Source organism: Ixodes scapularis, unplaced genomic scaffold (assembly GCF_016920785.2).
Source record: "Ixodes scapularis isolate PalLabHiFi unplaced genomic scaffold, ASM1692078v2 PGA_scaffold4__175_contigs__length_147842914, whole genome shotgun sequence".
Classification (NCBI taxonomy): Eukaryota; Metazoa; Arthropoda; class Arachnida; order Ixodida; family Ixodidae; genus Ixodes; species Ixodes scapularis.
In genome coordinates, this window is record NW_024609879.1 from 49,055,798 (window position 1) to 49,076,919 (window position 21,122).

General features: G+C 47.3%; 1 pseudogene; it reads right to left on the reverse strand.

Annotated features, from left to right (window-relative positions):
• Positions 1 to 14,742: 14,742 nt before the first annotated feature.
• LOC115313511 lies at positions 14,743 to 16,875 on the reverse strand (annotated as a pseudogene).
• Positions 16,876 to 21,122: the final 4,247 nt, after the last annotated feature.

A 21,122-nucleotide genomic window follows, 5' to 3' on the forward strand; every position in this document is an offset into this window, starting at 1 on the left:
TGGAAACTGCCATAGAGCCTCCTACGAAAATGTGGCTTCGATCAGTACTAAGTTCACAATTGATATAATATTTGCTCCCAAGAGACTATATAAAATTAATAGACTCCATTTTTATGGAGTCTTTTGCGCACGCTTCTTAGCAGTATCTTGAGATCGAGCGTATAAGAGGGCGTAATATTTAAACGGTCCAATACATCTCTTTTTCGCCATCTTGAGATATGCGGTACCAACCACGCCGTCTATATTCCGTTTCACTTTATGTTATATTGCAGCGAAGGCTAGAAGCGCGAGCCCATAGCGTTGGTAGCTGCCACTGATCTCCACTAGCGGGGGCTGGATGGCGCATTGAGCAAACAGGTATGAAGCCTGCGGAAGTGAGCGGCTTGTCCCGGAAGTGAGCGCTTGGCAGGCTTTGTAACCCTTCCGAATGCTGGTTCGAAAAGCGTCGAGGGCGCTGGATTTTCGCTTGTTTCCTGAAGAGAGCCTGCTTGTTGCACAGTAAGAGCGCATGCGAACCCGAGAAGTATCATGGGAAGCCATTCAATGTAAACATTTTGAGATTCTAGTTGATCAAGTAGTGAATATGTCCCAAGTTCAAATGCCTCATTCTCGAGATTTAATCCAGAACGGGAGTATTAAACCCAATCAAAGACACAAAAAAGCATGGTCCAGAATATCGACTGAATGCACTAGGAAGCCCAGCGCACACCCGACTTCCGGGACAAGCATTGAACTTCCGTTGGCTTCACTTGCGCCTGGCTCGGCGAGCAGCTAAGCGCCATCCAGCCCCCTATAGTAGATATCAGTGGTAGCTGCTTTTGGTGCACGAGAGCTTGTGCCTGCGAGATGTGCCCCAGAGCAAGGAGCCCGCTCCTTGTAGCCTTTCCTGCGGTACAACACAAGGTGAAACAGAATATAGAGGAGGGGTGGCCAATATGGGGCTCGCGAGCAGCATGCGGCTCTTCGCCTGTTACAATGAGGCTCGCGGCTTCCCCCTCCCCCCTCTCCCCCCCTTACACACACACACACGCCTCCCTCCCGGTCACCACGAGCACTTCCCCCAAAAAAGAAATAGAACGCGTTTTAAATCGAAAGACAGGTTGAGGTTTCGTAATCGTATGCTTCTGCTACCCTACGTACAGTCGAACTGATTTTGACTCGGATGTGTCGAAAGTAGTTCGAGTTTCGTTTGTTCCACTGGACAAATATCCCCCCCCCCCCGCCCCCCCCCCCCCCCCCCCCCCCCCAATGGGTCTTGGAAGTTTCGTGGGTTTGTATGCGGCTCTTAGGCCGGGTCAGCCTGGCCACTCTGCACTCTAAGAAAAAGTGAGCACCCCCCCTCGTCATCGTGCGTTTTGACGGCTGTAACTACCCCACAGGCTTACTTAACTACCCACTGGGCTCGAGCCATTGAGAGTTAGCACCCTGTTGGCAGGTGACAAGCATGGGGTAGTCACGTTTTATAAACTCTTGAATTGAACATTCCAGTGCATGCAGTTGTTCAATAGTAAAAGTCACTTCAAAAATCTCAAAAAGTACTTGAAACTTGTTTTCTTTGTGCGTTGGTAATCATTTATTGAAATTTAAACCGGTCGAAACAAGCGGGTGGCTCAGTTCGCCTAAACTGGCAGAAAACAAACAAGTACAGGCAACCTTGGTAGGCACCTGCTAAAACCCGAGGCAGATAAAAAGTATCGCGGTTGTCCTTTTTGGTTCCGTCGCGGGTTTTACCATGTACAGCAGTAAACAGCTGGCAGCTGGCGTCGTGCTCGAGGAATTTAACCAAATCTCTCGAAAAGCACAGGAAGCTACGCACAGGCGTGAGTTGACTTGAATGTTCGCCGGACGAGATACTCTCGTCGTCTTTTATTGGGCGGTTCAGTAAAGAGCGTGCTCTCAATAAAGGTGTGATCGGTCAGTTCTGCGTGCAGATCAGTTGCAACTGGCCTCCTCGGTTCCGCCGAACTTGCGCGCCTGTCGTACCCAATTTTTTTGCTTTCAAGTGCAGTGAAGTATGAAGCATTGAACACCACGACTGGGGCCGGGCAGGACGAACGTACACAGATATCTGGGATCATGTCCGTGTATTTCACTATTTTTCTGTCTCGAGGTACAGGATTCGCCTTCTCTGGTTCATTTGGCACATTTCATCGAGCATACTCGATAAAAAAATGCTTCAAACAAGGCCGGTTCAGACACTAGCGTTTGACAGCGTTGCGTCGAGAACCGAAAGCCACTCACCGGCACGTCTGTGCTTCGAATCAAGCGTGGAATCCAATTCAAGGAATCATCTTGGCACGCGATATAAGCAGCAGGGATGTCTTATTTTTTGCAACGCAGTCAGACGCACGCAGTCAAACATTACTGTCTCAACCAGGATTTAGATAATTTAGCATACGTATTTCGCGTTCGTTGCAGGTGAAGGCACGGGCCCGAAAGCAGCAATTCTGCACTGTCCCCTTGGCGCGAGCGCGAGCGCATAGAACGGATATTTAGCGAAAAGAAGAAAACAAATAACGCTTCGGGGAGGATAAAAGGCTCTGGGGAGGACCGGCGGACGGGCTTCGCTAAAATCACCTACGCGTGCTCAGTGTACTCAACGTGTACCCGACCGCCGCTAAAGTCAGTCTAGATACGTAAAAAGAGAAAAGAAAATGCATCAGTGTGTTCAGAAAGTTGTGATTGCAGAAATTGGTTTCGATAATTAATACAATTAATTAAACAGGCTTCTGTATACTTGAAGTGTAGGCAAGCGAGAAAACGAAACTGTTCAAAATGTGACGTGTAGCAATTATTCAAATTTATTTATAACCTGCAGTTCACTTTTGCAATGGCCCTACATTAGAGATACGAGCGCTTTCCTAAGGGCAGTAGAAGAAAAGAATATATACGGCTAAATCTTGCACAGTCTTTTCGTATTTATGCAAAATATGACAGTGGTCACCATCCTAATCGGTCACATAAAATACAGCAGTATATAAGCTGATGGTGTCGACTAGACGTGTGTATAGGGATGTAGAGTGTTAATATGTGATGTTGTATCTTGTGCTGTTTCTGAATGCGTTGATGTATTAAATGCTGTGATGTCTGTATGTCGCATATGAGTGAAGTGTGGCGTGGGATATGTACATACGGCATTGTCTGGTGAGGCGCTGAAAGCAAGAATTGCTGGTTTCTTTTTTCTTTAGTTTGAGCGCTGTCCGTTAGGTGGCGCGTGTCGCCGCCCAATTCAAGGAGTCGCGCGTTTATGTGTCTACTTATTTGAGTGAAAAACATAGAGGCCTTCCGCTTCTCGCGGCGTTCCATGGCTCCACGTAGCAGCCACAAAGGGTTCGGTCTGGTTCGGTTGTCGGCCTCTCGTCCAAATCGGATCAGTCCCATAGCCAGTTGAATGGGTGTTCCGTGCGGTGAATAGCGCCAAGTGCGTGCACAGACGCGGTGAGGATTACCAGGGACTTGAAAGTGGATAACGAATGCTAACAGGTGAGCAGGAGGGTTGAACGATCGGAACCGACGCCGCATAAATCGGTGATGCTTCGCCTCGCCGCTGTCAACCGAAAACGCCGGATCACTTGCGGCGAGCACAGCAAGCAGATGCTCTGTTCAATAAAGACATCATTCCATTTGTCGCTATTTTGTTTCCTTCTTTGAATGTTTTCTGGCCGCGAAGTAAATGCAGCCGGCCTCGCGAAAGCAATCGCGGACAAACCCCCTGGAATGCGCCCCCCCCCCCCCCCTCCCCTTCCCTCACATCGTCGCCCCTACTGTATTAGGTGCGGTGCCGGTGCTTCGAGGCGCGTTTCGGAGTGCTTTGCGCGCACGGAAGGCAGCGAACGGCCGTACGCACTTGAGAATCGTATTTTAGCAAAAAGCAGTCCAGCTCGCTAGGCCTTACTCGTATTGCTCCACTGTCGCTTGCCAGCCGCCATGTTGCTTTTGGGGGTGCTCACTGTGAGCACCTGCTGATTGCGTGCCGTGTGACTGCCCATGGGGTTGTTAGTATAACGAAGGGGAGTAGCGATATCTGTGACGGCTTCTGACTACCCCAAGTGTAGTACCCTAGGACAACCCTTTTGTTGAGAGTGTGGTATAGAGCAACGTTACCAGGAGGGCTGAGCTCGGCACGGAGATATCAAGGCGAGTTCTCCGCCAAACTCGCCGCCCGCCGCGATTGGTCGGCGCCGTGCATGACGACACGCGCCGTCACTCCCTAGATCGTGACGTCAGAACGGAGGGTTTGAGGCGGTTGGAGAGTGGCATATCCGGAAGTCGCGGCGAGATGCTGTGACGTCATTGTGACGTGGCAGAAGCCGCCGCGGATGGGAAAAGCTTGCTGGCTCCGACCTAGGCGAGTTTGGGCGAGTTGGGCGCGAGAAGAAGGACAAGCGTCCAAAATGGCAGCGTTTTTGTTCGTGTTCCGCCGTCGGCGTAGGTATTTTGAGCCACGCCATTGTGTTCGACATAGATGACGTTCATTTTCAACAACACTATCGCCCCTGGAAAGACGTGGTAAGGTGGCTGTGCGATGAACTGCGTGGCGAACCGGGCTTGAGGCGATGGAGCCGTTAATGGACCGTCGTCCCCGTCGTGAATCCTACAAACGAATCCTACAAAGTAAAATCTAGAAACAAATGTGTTTTTACCGGCAACCTGCAACCAGGAACTTAATTTATCATTATCTACAGGCATTTATAATTATTGTGGTGGTTTACTACGCTGCGTAGATGCAAGAAAGACGCACTTGATAAAATTTAAACTAAAACAGAAGATCGAAGAAAAACGATGTACATGAATGACGGAGACAAACAACTGTGTAATTTCTCTCTCATCTTCCTCCCTCCACACCGTATTTTGACAAACAAATTGTTCATTAATTGTTTATACTGTAGGAGTTTAGTCTTTCAGAACATGGCGACATTGTTACCTGTAGACAAGCAATTTAGTCACTGTAGTACAATTGCTAGCCTGGCGTACTTAACCTGCATCACGCAGTAGTGATACAGGACCGCACGCCGGTACGATGCTCATCTAGATCGAAACGGGCAGGGGTGGGGATTGAACCCAGGATTCTGGGTTCTGCAGAGCGAGCTTTCGCTTCACGTGCACCCTATTTTAAAAGACATATTGTGGCGGTGTGGGGGGAGAAAAATGAAAAAGAAATTACACAGTTGTTAGTTGCGCCTTTCCTGTATGTTGTATTTCCTCCATTTTCTGCTTAGCTTATATCTTTATCAAGCGCGTTTTTCTTGTATCTACGGCAGCGAAACATCAAAATGTCTAACCAACCAGCTCATATCCAAGCGAAATTCGTATAATTAGCATCCGTGCTGTTTCTGATTCTTATTTGTCATTTACGATTTAAATAAAAAAAATTGGGTTGTGTGTATGTTTATACAGCCAAACACGTGGTCTGCCTCAAGGGGCGGGCGACGATTCTCCCAGCTGTAGATGATCAATTTAGCCAGTGCAGTACAACCGCTATCCTGGGGTCTTTAACGTGCAATACGCAGTATTAGTACACGACCGCACGCCGGTGCAATGCTCATCCAGATAAAAACGGGCAGTGTTGGGAATTGAACACAGTATCCTGGGTTCGGTAAAGGAGCTTTTCTTCTACGCGCTCCGAGCTAGTATGAGCTAGCCCAACCGGCCACCGATCCCCCGATTTAAATAAGATTAAACCCTTCACTGCGGAACGTAGGGGCAAATCGAAGCTACGCTGGTGAACTCGCCGACGCCGGGAGGCTCGGAGACGTAAGGGGAGGAGTGGGAAACTCGCCGGGGCGGAGTCAAAAAAGCTCTTCCCCTCCCACGTTACGTCGCATCGGAGAGATTCACGCCGGAGGCGAGCTTATTCCCCCTGGGGGGCTAAGCTCGCCTCCGGCGGGCATCTCTCCGATGCAGCGTCGCGAGGGAGGGGAGGAGCTTCTTTTGACTCCGCCCCGGCGAGTTTCCCACTCCTCCTCTTACATTTCCGAACCCCCCGACGTCGGCGAGTTCCCCAGCGTAGCTCCGATTTGCCCCTACGCCCCGCAGTGAAGGGTTTAATTTGATTTAAATCGTAAATGACAAATAAAAATCGGAAAAACATGGATGCTAATTATCAAAGCCTGCAGGTAATAATAAATTGTGTTCCTGGTTGCGAATTGCCGTAAAAACCCATCTGTTTATAAGAATCACTGCGACCATGCTGTTCGTCTGCTATGAGCGAACGCGGGCGAATAGAACACCATGGACGACGGCCAAGAAAGCGCGATGCAAGCTAAAAGGCTGCAGCCTGGAGCTTCTGCTGCTCAACAAGAGCACTTGTATTCATTCATGCGCGACCACCCGCAAATTACACGCGCCGCCAGTGATTTTACAGGAGGGGTAACGCGCGAAGGCAAAGAAAAGCTGTGGAGACAGCTCACGGCTGAACTGAACGCCCTCGGACCAGCCATCAATTCGCCCGCCCGGTGGCGACATTACTGGACGGACAAGGTGTCCTGGGCCAAAAAAAAAGGCAGTAGATTTCCGCCAGAGCAGTGGGTGAGTAGTAGTGACCCTTGATCCTTGATGTGTAACCTGTATGTGCCCGTCATTCATTGTTCGGAAACGCTGGCCTTACGGAGTCGCATTGATATCTAGATGGAGCCCTGTGACATCCTAATTCCCGTCAGTGCAATCTGTGTATACCTGCGAATCAGAAAGAACTGATTTTTCGACGTTCCTGCCCAGCGGTACACGCGGCGGCTCGGTGCCCGGCGAGGCCGGCGTCGTTCTGGACGTCGTTGGCCACGACGCATCTAGCGATTGCGGCTCCGTGAAGCTGTCTGGTCGGCCAGAGGTAAGAACGTAAGCTTCTCTAAAGCTGAAATGATTGTACATAAACAAGAAAAATTAAGACGCGCTAAGTAGACTATTTGTGCATAGGACCAATACAGGTGTATTATATATGGACACCGAGAAATTGAGGCTGGTCGCTTAGCACATTCTACGGATTTTGGGCCAAGTGTCGAGCACACCACATAAGTGTGCTATCTGGCGAGGATACCTACACGAATAAGAGGCTGCATCTGAAGATAAGGGGTAAACTTCCATCTAACATGCCGATTTTTCCAATGTGGTTATTTTTTTGTTTTATGGTTTTGAAATGAGCATGGAGCACGCACACTGATCTGCTTGTGATCAGAATGTGATAAGTCTGAAGAACATAAGAGGAATGCAGTGTCTAGAGTTCAGTCCAGACTGAACAGCAGCAGACGCAGGAGAGTTCTGTCCAGGTGGAACGGTAGCAGGCCCAGCAGGGTTCCGTCCAGAGGGCCTAGTGGATAGCATTTTGTCTTTTCGTCTTCAAGATTGAAAAAAACAAGAAGCTCTCAGTCAATTTTTTCGGACGCCGAAGATATTTTTGTGAATATTTACAACGTGGAGCCACAACAGAAGCTTGTTTTTATTCAAACCTAATTACGAAACTATATGCTGCAATCTAGGAGAAACGTTGAGGGAAGTGGAGACAGGAACTGCTCCTTCATTATAAGAATACACCCAGCCTCAGGTCTTGCATTAGAATGGTTGTCATTCCTAAATAAAACTTTGAAAATGATCCACCACATTCACTGTACCTGGCTTTCAATAAATACAAGCTTAGAAAAAACATGATTGCTGGGATAGTCGGAATTAACTTAAAGACTAAATTAAACTTGACACTGGAACATTGCCAGTTGTTACTCCGAAAATGGGTCAGGGGCTCCAGCATACAGCGACCAACCCCCGTGTAGCTGGACATAACTTGCCGCGTGTTTCTCTTTAGTTTAGACGGAATTTGAGCGGCGGCTAAAGTTCTCTCTGCATGGACCTCCAGTGGTGAATGTGATTCTGTCTGGACGGAAGTCTACAAGGTTTTTTTAACTTTCCGTCTCGACAGGACCCTAGTGATGACAATTGTTCTGTCTGGAGGGAACCCGAGCCACAGCCTAAAAGAGAAGCAAAACGCAGTTTTCTGAATGTTGTTTCATAATGCAGTGTCGACACCTGTGAATATTGCTGAAGCATGCAGCAATAAGTTTCCCCATTTTCCATTTCACCGAAAAGTATTGTTTTGCCTCCGTCTCTAAGTCCCTGTTGCCATTAGACGACGGAGATATTTACCTTCAAAACCCTGCACCACTTTCAGGGTGCACCACCACCACAATCACCTGAGTCGCCACCAAGAGTTTCGGTTGGGGAGATTCCAGGGACAAGCGGTGCATCCAGTAAGTTACTCAATATAGTAAGCAATACTGTAGCAATACTGTCTGTGTTTCAGTTGATATGTGTCCTTCATAATATGAACAAATATAAACAGGACACCAAGCTGCACCACCAGCTTCCGGGCTTTTGTCACCTGGAAATGAGGGCACGACCGACACATCCGGTAAGTTTCTTACTATAGCAAGCATTGCTATCAGTGTTTCAAATCATATATGTCCTGCCTGTGAGAACAAATTTAAGAATGATCTTAAATTAAGACAAATGCATGGCTTATTACATTACATTCAGCCTCGAGGTCTGACAATACACGCGTCCACAAGATAACTGCATGGAAGAGCAATATGTGGGCCACATTAAGAGTGCTGCCTGAAAATACTGAGGAAATGTGCAATCGAAGTGTGAGATTTCTGAAAAATTAGTGTCTAAGCACATGTTCAGTTAAAAAGAAAAAAAAATTGCACAAAATATACATAGCATATGGGAGGCCTTAAAGGGGCACTCAAGCGGTTTTTGGAGAAGCTACTTTTTGGTGCGATGGCGTTAAGGAAGTGTTAGTGAATGAGTATCTTCAGTTTTAGAAAGCAGAACCGCCTATTAATCACGCAGGAATAAAATACGTGCGGACTCTTTTCTACTTGGGAGGACCAATGAAATTATCGTATGTTTGAAAATTTTGGCGGTCGTGGTAAGTTTCGCTAAAGAAACAATTTTCAGTTCATTTAAATATATTGTGCATGATAATTTCACAAGGCGTAAATATTTCTAGTTTAGAATACGCGACACTGCGGTTATCGTTTCACAAACAAGGGACTACGTTTTCTAGTTGCCTTCCTCCGCGGGGGGTGAATTTCCCGTTCCGCAGGGATGCGCGGAAGCGCACGTATCTCCGGGCGTTGCAGGCCGGTCGGCTCCTTCTATCCGCAAACATGGCGTGGGGGTGATCGTCGGCGTGGTCAAAGCTCATCGTTCCGCGTAAAAGCGCTATCCTTGACTGTGAATTTTCGTCGTGTGTCGCTATGATAACCCAGCACGTACTAGAAGGGAAGATCCACCTACGCGTGCGGCGACGTCGTGGCGGCACTCTCAAGACAGCAGAAACGCCCGCGCCGTCGTGTTTTTTTACTTCGACTACAGTGGTGCTTTCTAAGCATTTGTGTCCTCGAATATCGCCCGGATTTCTTATTTGGCGCATTTCATGCGTGTGCTCAAGTTCAAGGTATTACTGGCGCGTACCGTATAAAGGATGCGAATTTTCACGCGTTTTCATCACCGGAGAAAAGTGAATAGTGTTAGCAATCCTGAACGCTCCAACGTCTATCTGATCACAAAATCATATTTCTACGTTGCTATATCGCTGCTAAGATTACATTGTCTTTTATAATCGTAGAAAAGGCGTGTGGCGAGATTTGTACTATTGCAAAGTCGTGTATTAGAGTCGTGATCGTCCAAGACGGCGGACTGCATATTTTTATTTTATTTTTTTCATCCACTGTACCCTGCAAGCCTATCAAGAAAAAAATAATAATAAATCTTTAGGCTATAGAAAACTGTCTGTCTATATTCTGTTAGGGCATTGAGTAGCAGTGCGTCCCCTTCATAGAGGGGCCGCTGAAACAGCTGACGGCGGCGTATAGAAGCGGTCGCCGTGCTGACGACCCCCTGCGCTTGTTGTAGTGGTTGCAGGGGTGTGTATGCGCGGCGCAGAGCGGTCGTTCCGGTCGCTCCGGTTGCAACGGACGCAGTCGTAAGTACGCGCTCGTTGCATATGTCTGAACCAGCCTTCCCCCCGTCCTCCCGAGGTGAAAGTCAACGTGGCGACATCGTTTGACATCCCGTACCCGAGGTAACGCTGCGATGTCAGACGTTGGTTTGGTTACGACTTGCCCCAACCGCAAATTGAAGAACGCCCGATTCCCGAAAAGGTCTGCGTTTCGTCGTCCTCGGAACCTGAACATGTCTCCGGGCGTCATAGGAAATCATCCCCAGGTCGGCTGTCTGCCGAAGAATTTCAACCTCTAACGGCATCAGGTCCTCGAGCGTAGAGAATTCCGCCATGATCGAAGCTCGAATGACAAAGAAGTTCGGCCGATGCGGCTACCTCGGGATCACTGCGCGACGGAACGTCGTCCAACGCCATTGGCCCGAGATCCTTTTGATGAGCGTGCGAGGACCAATGAGAGTGGTTTCGTTTTCAGATGGATCCGAGGTTTGGCGGCCTTCAATTACATTTTTATTAAAGAAATAATTACCGTGTGACTATATTTTTTTGGTTTTTAGGGATACTTAGAGCGTTTAAATTCAGTTGTCATCATCAAAACACGAACTCAAAAACCACTTGAGTGCCCCCTTAACGTTCAGAATTGTTGCACCCGCGTCAGCCTTGACTGCCGTGCACGGGTGTGCTTGGAGAAGCAGCCGACACGACGGGTCAGTTCAATCAGTTGGGTGGCCAAGTTACCTTCTGAATAATTTCCACACATTTTAAAAGTAGCACCCTTACATGTACTGTGAAACATGCACATTCTGGGCATATTATGGTATTTATCAGGTGTTTCTAATACTTTTTGAGATAGCGCATGGAGCTTGGCAAAGAGTCCTTGCTTGCTGCTTACTGGCTGTGTCTCGTTCACCTCATACTTTGTTTACAATTGCTTTCGCCCTTAGTTCCCAGCCAGCCAACCACCCTTGCACAGTTTCCTGTACAAGCACCGCGGCGTCGAAAACGCAAGGGGGGACCTCACAGAGGCGAGGGCTGCTGCTTCGGAACGGGTATGGGACCTATTTCCTCAAGCGGCATTTGCCTCGGTGGCTGATGTCATCTGACATGTCTTGGTGCATGTGCATGTACCAATATTTGTTAGTGCATGCCTTTGCTGTCTCCTATCGTTTCAGCGGCACGGTTATGGTACAGAATTGATGGTCTAATGATGAGAAAAATAACAGCTATTACAATTTGGTGTTCCTGGTACAGGCGTGACCAGGGAAGATTACGGATTGACTAGAGAAAGATAGATGCTATATATACGGCAATACCCGGCCCAAAATTTCCTTTCGACAATCACACAGAAAGGGGGGGGGGGGGGGGGGGGGAGGTACTTAGAGTTATCTCGGAATCATCACAATCAGTGTTTTCGTCGTTTATGTCCCGACAGTAAATTCCAGAAAGCCAAATCATTCAGAAGAATGATAATAAGCAAAGCAAGTATGAAATGTTCAAAATGTAGGGTGCTTCCAACTTATAGATTTATCAGGTCATCTGGTTACAGACTGATGGCTGCGATTGCTGCAAGTTGCATGATACACTGGTATTAAAATAATATACATTCTGATATTCTTTAAATTGCGCATGTCGTTGAACAACATATCAACAAAATGATGTTCGGGCAATTGGAAACAGCAACAGGCCTTACTTTTCTTGGGGACATGTCCAAAATATGTGGAGTACCGAGTGTTGAAACAGGCTGCTGGTGACAAACAGGCAACTTTTTGTGAACCGAGTTATCTTATGCACCTCTTATCAATCCAGCACGTGGAATCGCTGCTAACCGAAATGAGGCGACAATGCAGCGCAACGGAACGCAGGCCGCTGCCATGGAACGGCAGGCCGCTGCCATGGAACGGCAGGCTGCAGCGATGGAGCGGCAGGCTGCGGCGATGGAGCGGCAAGCCGCAGCCACGGAACAGCAGGCTGCGGCCATGCAGGTGCCCAGAGCACTCCTGCTGCTTGTGGCCATGTTGGCCACCACATTCCAGCGCGTCGTGCTTGTGCCGAGCAGGCCCCCAACACCGCCGCAGTTGGACTAAATCACTCCTACCCCTGTTTTTTTTTTTGTTTTTTTTTGTGGAATGCTACAGAGTTTCTAGTCCTACATAATTATTTTTAGGACAATGTATACAGTCGCCAATTGATTTTTCGGACTTCACAGTGATTGAAACACCGTCTGAATAAGAGAGTAGTCTGAAAATTCAGCAGATTAAAAAAAACTGCCTTTATTACGTCTAAGCCGGCTTAAAAAAGCCCTAAATAGTAGCTTACTTCGGGTTATGTCTACGCGCCTTGTTTTAGGTTACGCCCGTTTGCGTTCAGCAACTTTTTATTAACTTGAGAATTGCTGCCTTCTTTTCTAGCGTTATGGTCGAGTACTTTCTGCGCTTCTTAGCAAAACATCATAGCAGCGAAGAACAGATGGGCAATGGCGTCCCAGCTAGCGTTTTCCAAAAACACGATTCACCGAAACGAGGTCGAGATGAGGCGCAAGTCCACGACTGCAATGGCAAATCAACAAAAAAAAAATGGTAACAACAATGATGATGATAATGGAAAGCAGCTAGAATAAAAGAAAAAAACCGATACAGCATTACGTAGCAGTAAACTTAGCAGTACTCAATGAGGCCTGCCAAAACAAGAATTAAAAATAGCCGCTTGGCGGTGGTGCTTCATGGTGATCGCTCCCGACGACTTTTTCAAAAAAATCAAACGTTCGGACTTCAAGCTGTCCGATACATCAGTTGTGAATATGCACTCTTTCTATCGGGTAGGTCACGGTTCCTCCTTTAGGCCAGAAATATCGAACAAGTGTGAGTTATCTGCATCCGAAAAATTGGTGGGCGACTGTATTCCTAATAGTATTCCATGAATCATTGTCAACAAAGATGTTTTACAAGATGTGGTCATTTTATTTCTTTTCTAGCATGTTTAACAAACATTTACGTGGAGAAATCTGGAACATTCTGTGAAATGAACTACTGCCGCTCTTGATTATGTAGGTGGCCGTATGACCTTTTGTAACAAAAGCTGGCGTCCCACCCTACGAGGGACATGGAACATGTGTCATCTCCATCAATAACAACAAATCATGTAACCTTTTCCCTCGTAACGACAAAAGTTGCGAGGCTGATCTAATATGCCCCACCCCGTTCTTGAAAAGCATTGCGACTAGGAGATACCAAAGCTTCTGTCTTGAAGCGCTCGTGAAACCAGCTGTGCAAGCTCTGGACTGCAGGGCCCCTGTTCTTGCAACCATCAAACATTCTTCCCCATAAAGATTAGAACTGAGAGCAAGTTCTGTTTGCCTTAAGCTATGCGTCAGTGTGACCTATTCATTCACAGGCAGGGACCGACAACTTTATGCATGTTATGAAAAAGTTTTTTCACAAGCGCTTTTTCTGAAGTTTTAGATACCTCGCAACCTCCGCAAGCACCGAGGAATCTGTACACCAAGCGAAATTTTGAACAATGCATGCTGGCTGACGAAAACAGGGCGTATAACAAACTACATATGTCAGTTGAGTTTAACAAGAGCCCATGAGCCTTCTCGGAAGCAACTGTTGAGAGAAGAGTTATAAACTGCCCGGCAATGTGCTCCATCAATGGTTCAACACATGCGTGGGTAAAGGTGTTGATACCAGCTCCTTTCCCCTCTAGCAAACACTTTGCTAGCCGGGCATCACTGCATAAGGTACCTTCATCCGTACACTTGCAGAAATGCCGCAACAAAAGTCTAATGCAAAAACACATCCTTCTGACCCACCCGTAGTGTGAAACTTGCAAAAAAGAACATCAAACACGCCATCAGGGTCACTACTTGCCCTCACGGAACACCCGTACATGTGAAACTTGCAAAAATGTACATCAAACATGACGTCAGAGTCACTACTTGTTCTCCTGAGGCACCCGTACGTGTGAAACTTGCAAAAAAGAACATCAAACACGACATCAGGGTCACTACTTGCCCTCCCGGAACACCTGTACGTGTGAAACTCGCAAAAAAGAACATCAAACATGACGTCACTCACTTCTTCTCACGTGACACCCGTACACGTGAAACTTGTCAAAAGAACACCAAACAAAAAGCTCAAAGCACTGCATAAGATCCACATACCTGTGAATCTTGCGAAAAGGACAGTGGAAACACTGTACACAAACACGAAGTCTAAGCAAGCTCCGGCAGTAAACACACCTCACCCACAGGCATACACACACACACACACGAAGTCCAAGTAGGATCCGGCACAACGCAGACCTCACGATACAGGCACACACACGGAGTCCGAGAAGGGTCCGGCACAACATGGACCTCACTGTACAAGCACACACACGGAGTCCGAGAAGGCTCCGGCACAACACAGACCTCACTGTACAGGCACACACACGGAGTCCGAGAAGGCCCCGACACAACACAGACCTCACTATACAGGCACACACACGGAGTCCGAGAAGGCCCCGACACAACACAGACCTCACTATACAGGCACACACACGGAGTCCGAGAAGGCCCCGACACAACACAGACCTCACTATACAGGCACACACACGGAGTCCGAGAAGACCCCGACACAACACAGACCTCACTATACAGGCACACACACGGAGTCCGAGAAGGGTCCGGCACAACATGGACCTCACTGTACAAGCACACACACGGAGTCCGAGAAGGCTCCGGCACAACACAGACCTCACTATACAGGCACACAGACGGAGTCCGAGAAGGCTCCGGCACAACACAGGCCTTACTGTACAGGCACACACACGGGGTCCGAGAAGGCTCCGGCAGAACATCCACAGCACTGAGCACGCATTACACTCAGAAAGTATAAGACCATCAGCGGTGGCGACCACGATGGCGGATCCGGTGAAACCGGCGACGCACACGACGCACATGACTTGTGGTGGCTCCAACCACAAGCTGGTCCCGCATGGCCTTACCCTCAACGTAGAGGCGCCTCGACTGCAGGATTCTGCGCTCTCGTGCTGCGTCACTGCTCTCGTCTGCCTCGCTGTCATCGTCAGAGCCGCTGCTTGACTCAGATTCCGACGACGATGATTCCGGATCCGATTCCCCTGCGCTGAGGCAGATGTTGTGGAGCACAGCACAGGCTGCCACGATCGTGCCGGCGATCCTAGGATGGTGGTAAAGAACCCGGTGTTTTTGGACGCATCGAAAACGACTCTTCAGCAGCCCAATACAGCGCTCCACCACCGACCTCATTGAGGCGTGGGCAGCGTTGAACGCCCGGCAGGTGTGGAGACAGCTGACCGGCCAGGCACGGGAGTCATGAGCCATGGCTCCAACGGGTACCCACTGTCTCCTGCATGAAAAATAGCAAGTCTAATCTCAGATATGTGAACCACATGCTGCGTTTTAACCAAATTTGATTTATCCCGTCCGACCCCCCATAAGCCGTTTCCACAAGCAGGTGGTGTGCATTCAGCTTAACCTTGTAGCTTCCGAGTAGTGCTGATAACGAGTACTACTTGTTGAAACCCCCGCTATATCTTATTTGCATGCCAGAGACGCCGCAGAGCTATCAACTAATATCAGGTGTTTACCGTCTCAACAGGTTTTTACAGATCACACCGACTATGGTGATGATGACACGCCTTGGAAACGAGTTTTAGGAAAATGCTGTGGAAGCTCTGGGAATAAGGACCGTGAGGCTATCTCCAAGAGTATTTCTCATGTCTGTTACCCGCGAGAGTCTCACCTTGATGAGATTGAAATAAAACGCAATGGTACACTTGAAGGAGCTTTTTTGCAGCTAGAGGCTGGACACGGAGCACCTATGAGCCCCACTCCTCTCTTTCCTTTTCTCGCAGTGCCTAGTGTAATTCAGTGGTTAACTGACAACACTTCTTGATTTCAACAGTTTCGACCCTAATGCACTAAAGATGAACTGTTAAATTCCTCATCTCTGCTCCAGAGCCTGGAGCAAGGACATGAAAGTGAACCTTTGCATGATGACTTGCGTTAGGCCAGTCATCCAAACACTGGTGTATAGTTCTACGGCAATCTGTTCATGTGAATGTCAAGAAATGTCTGGGTACTCTGCATTTTGTTCTCATGCGAGCTGACAATGTGCTGCCACTTTAGGTACACTCAGCGAGTAGGTACTCCCCGTGCCTGATGAGCCTGCCAGCGATGCATTGCTGCCGCACCCAAGACTGCCCCCACACAAGGGCGTCATGTGAGCAGCCAGGCATCGAAGGGTCGACTGCCAGGATTCGCATGTTGGCGTCACACACCTGCAACAAATAAGAGTGCGACAGTAAGAGAGAGACAAACAGATGATCACAGCTTGTGTACATCTATTACGTTCCTTTCATTTTGAAAAAGACAACTTAACAGTGATCCCGCGCACTGTGAGAAAGAAAACAAGCATCTGTCAATAGTTTTGTGCAATATTCTTCTACCGGTGCCCTCGGTGCACATCAACAGGTATAAATTATAAATAGATCTTAAGCACGTCTCCCAACACTCCTACAATGTCCATAGAGCTGTGCAGCAATTGCTACTCGGACCCAGGGGCGTAGCCAGGGGGAGGGCTCATGGGGCTTCAGCCAGTCAGCCAGCGAGCCAACCAGCCCGCCCTCCCCCCCCCCTCAAAAAAAAAAAAAATCCAGCCGACCCTATAACATACACATGCATTGTGACCCCCCCCCCCCCCTCATCCCCCTCTCCGCACCCCAAGTCGTGGACATCCCAGTCACCTCAACCCCAGCCCCCAGCCCCCAGCCCCCCCCCCCCCAGCCCCCCCCCCCCAAGCCCCCGATTTATAACGATTTCAGATTACAATAAACGTCACCACATGTTACAAACTCGGTAGGAGTCAAAAATGGAAACTTACCACCATGACGTTTAGCGCGTAGTGGAACTTGCAACACCAATACCCCAAGTAGCACGAAACATCTGAGCAACGTTGCTGATATGTTGCGAATGTCACGTAACGTTGCAGCCTAAATAGTAACGTCGTTGAAACATTATTTTGAAAACATTGCATAAATGTTACGTACAAATGTTTCGGTAACGTTGCAGCGGAAACGTTACTGTGGCAATGTTGCATTAACATTACATAAAGATGTTCGTGTAATGTTCCAACAAAATGCTATGGCAATGTTGCATTAATGTTACGTACAGATGTGCCTGCAACATTCGAACAGGAAATGACAAATATGACATTATTGTGAACATGTTCATATTGAAGCAAGATATTTCCCGGGCATAGTAGACAGCTAACACCACATAGTCATAATTTGACTTTTTTTGCACATATTATTTATTTATTTATTGACCCTAAAGGCCCAAACGGGCATTACATAGAGGGGGAAGCGGTGGGTTCAAACCATCGCTTCCCCCCCCCCCCCCCCCCCATGTTCGGTGGGTTCAAACCATGGAAGGCACTCTGAGAAAGATGCATCTGGTGTAGGCGCCATTTATCTGGGGGGGGGGGGGGGGGTGCGGGGTGGAGTGGGGGGGGGGGGGGGGGGCGAATTGAAACTTCAAAAATTCCAGAAGCCTCCAGTGTTTGCCTGTGAAAATCACATCACATGGAATAAGCAAATGATGCATTACCACCATAGAACATGGGTAATTTGGATAAATAGCACTAAACTTCAGTAAATATGGGGAGCTTATTTTATGCCCCTTTTAAAGGTGGTTTAGCTGCAGCAACGTTGCTGATATCTCTAGCAGATAACTCAAATAATGCTGAGACAGCCGGCCCTATGGTGCATGACTGGACGATCGCTGCAAATCCAACTACAAACTCTTCTTGAATTCCTCAAAAAAAGTTGGGGAAGGTGTGTCGTCCGCAGGGGCTCAGAAGTATAGCACCACCACCAACCCCAGGGCTTAATGTTTGCACAGATAGAAATGTGGCTTTGTAGGTGCTTCCATAGTGCTTGTGCTCAGCCGACGGGGCACTTCTCCAACGGAAGTATACTCGCGCTTGGTTGTGTCACGTGCACACGCCAGCTTCTAAAAAGTTCTCGACCGGCAATTTGAAAAGAGCTAAATTAGCTATGTCGTTCACTTGCAGCAGATCGCCGTTAAGTCGGTTTCCAAATAAGTCCGTTATGCATCCCCTCAATTACAGCACACATAGGGTGGTCAACAAAGTGTTCGGCAACTCGACCCATCGATTGTAGACTAACAACTTTACACAACAGATACCAGCACTGCGATGCGCTTACGCCGATGTGAGAAACTGCAGCTTGGGCACTGCGCATCAGCCAGGGTACACATGATCGAATTCCGTTGTTCACTGGCGGGGCCCGCGTTTCTTGTTTTGAACACCGCTCTTCTGTTGAGGTATGCTTACACGTACACACAAACGATCACTGGTCTAGTTAACATCAACCAAGTGGTTCGAGCACTTTAGTATAGCATCTCAATAATATTCACGGCGCACGACTCCAAAAGTGCTACACCATAGCAGAGTGACCATAGGTACAGCGTCAAAACCCGACGCCGTTACTAATTTCCAAGCGAACCTGGATTGACTTGTCTGGCTTGGCCACCAGTACTTGACTTGGCCTTTCGTCGTTCTCGTCAAAAGTCTGGGGTTACGAATACCACGATCCTCTGAACAACTTATGCTAATATTCAAGGTGTCCAAAATATATGATTTTTATTTTCAAATAAAAATGTTTATTTATATAACCTAGGAAATTACTAATTGTGAGGAGTCTTGCTTTACATGACCAATCATCATCATCACCGTTCTCTGGCACGCGGGCCCGCTTCCTTTGTTTTCCAGGCTTGTGGTTGTGGCGTGTGGTGCGTACCTCGCAAGAATCCTATCCTTCCCTCGTATGCTACGTGCTCCTTCGTCGTGCCATCCAAAACGTACGCATTAGAAGCGATCGGTAAGCATTCTAGGACAAGAGTGACGCGGGAGGCGCTCGGCTTGCTATGCATCGGAGTTGTCAAGGTCGGACGCTTTCCCTAACTAATCCCTTTTGCGGAAATCCTTTTCTTGGCGGGAGGGATTTGTAACTTGGATATCCGTGTCTGCTTCATTCTGTCTAAGCTATACACCTTTGCAAGTGGAATCCCGGCTTAACCTCGAACCGCGTGCCAAGGTGAGGCGGGCCTACTCTCCAGCCAGGACGTTCGCTGGTTGTCGTACAATGTTGCCAAGCGTCTCTCGCCGAAGCGTAAACCACTGAGCGCAGAAATAAATTTTAAAAAATAATTATAAAACGTACACGTGTCGTCTTCGACAGCGAAATAGCAAGGAAAATAGAATAAAATGCCTAAAGCGGTAACAAATCGAAAATTTTCAAAAATATCGAACGTTTCAAGGCGCTCTCTTCAGAATGCGCCAAAAGCATACATGGGTAAATTACTTCCAAAATGTAATTTAATTACAATTACAATTACTTAGCTCCCAAAGTAGTTTAACTACAATTACAATTACTACTACGCGAAAGTAGTTAATCACAATTACAAATTACCTTTTAAAAGTAATGCAATTACTTTACAATTACTTATTTCTGAGTTCCCCCCCCCCCCTTGGGCCATATAAACTGTGAACGAGTTGTATGGCCGCTGTATAAATGTCACGCATTGTACTTTCCTTTTATGAAATTTGTTAAATGGGTTATAGAACTTAATATTTTGGAGTAATGGACTCCTGCGTTCTTATATTCTCAAGAAATAAAAAATAAATGGCGACAAAATTTACAGGTGCGAGGTGAATCTCCTTAGAGCTTATGCAAATGGTATCCAAGTCAAACCAACAAAAATAAACTTAAAAAATAATACAAGGAAACAAATATGCGACAGTACTGATATCATAAAACTCACGTAAAAATGGCTAAGAAGAGAAACTTGTAAACGACATCAAACATTTAAAGGATACGACAACTTACGAAAACATTTCAGCCACGATGATTCGCTGCCTCTCCCCGTCTGTGGACTTGTAACATGCCGGATGTGGGTAACCGTAGCACGCGAACTGTGGTCGCTTCCACAAAACTAGTGTCACAATAGCAGCAATAGCAGCAACTCTATTGTCAGGGATTCTGGGTTAATTCAGTGCACGGTAATACCCAAAAAGCGGCTGAGATAGATAATAAATTTAGGATCGTCATGTAGCTAATCATTAGGATATCAATGATTGTGTCGATATTATGCGTTTCATAAAGAAGACCGATTTAAATTTAGCATGGCAAGAACAACCTCGAAGAATTAATGATACACTGTAAACGACTTTATTTTCGCGAATTTCGCGAATCACCTACAATTCGCGAAAAAAAAAGTCCCGGGAGCAATTATGGTAAAATGTAAACACATTGGAATCTATATTGCGACCCCACCGCGTTACGAAAATTAGAATCCGCGAATTATTCCAAAACTGCGGTTTCTTGGACGCCTCGATTTCATGAGTTAATTGAGCGTGTTTCAGCTGGAAGATGTAGACGAGCCATTAATATTATTTTTCATACCTAAGTATTATTGAAAGTGACAAAAAGCTGCCTACCTGCAAATGTTTCCGCAAAGTGGAGGTCGCCTTTCGGTTTGTTGAATTTGTTTTCAGAGACGGTGCGGAGAGTTCGCACTTCACAATTATATTTTTTACATTGCTGCTAATATGTTTAAAGAATTTTTCGTAACAAGGCCCCGGCAGCCTTTCCATTTCCATTGTAGGTAAGACTGTTGCTGGTTCTCAATTCAAAGCAGCACTGCGCGCCTCGGGACGGTTCCACAGGCCAGGACGAGAGGACAACGCGTGGAGGGTCACGATAGAGGTGTAAAAAACAAAGTGCAAGCCAAGCCCTTTATAAAAAAAATAAAGCCTTCAGCGAACAACAAATGTAAAAACAAGCTCCCTACAGTCTAAAGTAGCGGTTTGTAAGTTTTGGAATCTCGTCCAATCAGGCTGACGAACGGTTGAAAGGGTTAGGCAGAGCGAACACTAAATAATGAAGATTTATACAAAAAGGTAGACGAGGATTGGGAGAAGGAAGAGCGGTGTAGCAACAACAGTTGGAAGAAAAGCAGGGTGAGTCGTGTTAATAAGACCTGCTGCTTCTTTGCTTCTTCGCCCCGATGTTAGAGTAGCACGACTTACTGTTAGTGGTACCAACATACGAGATAGAGAAGGAC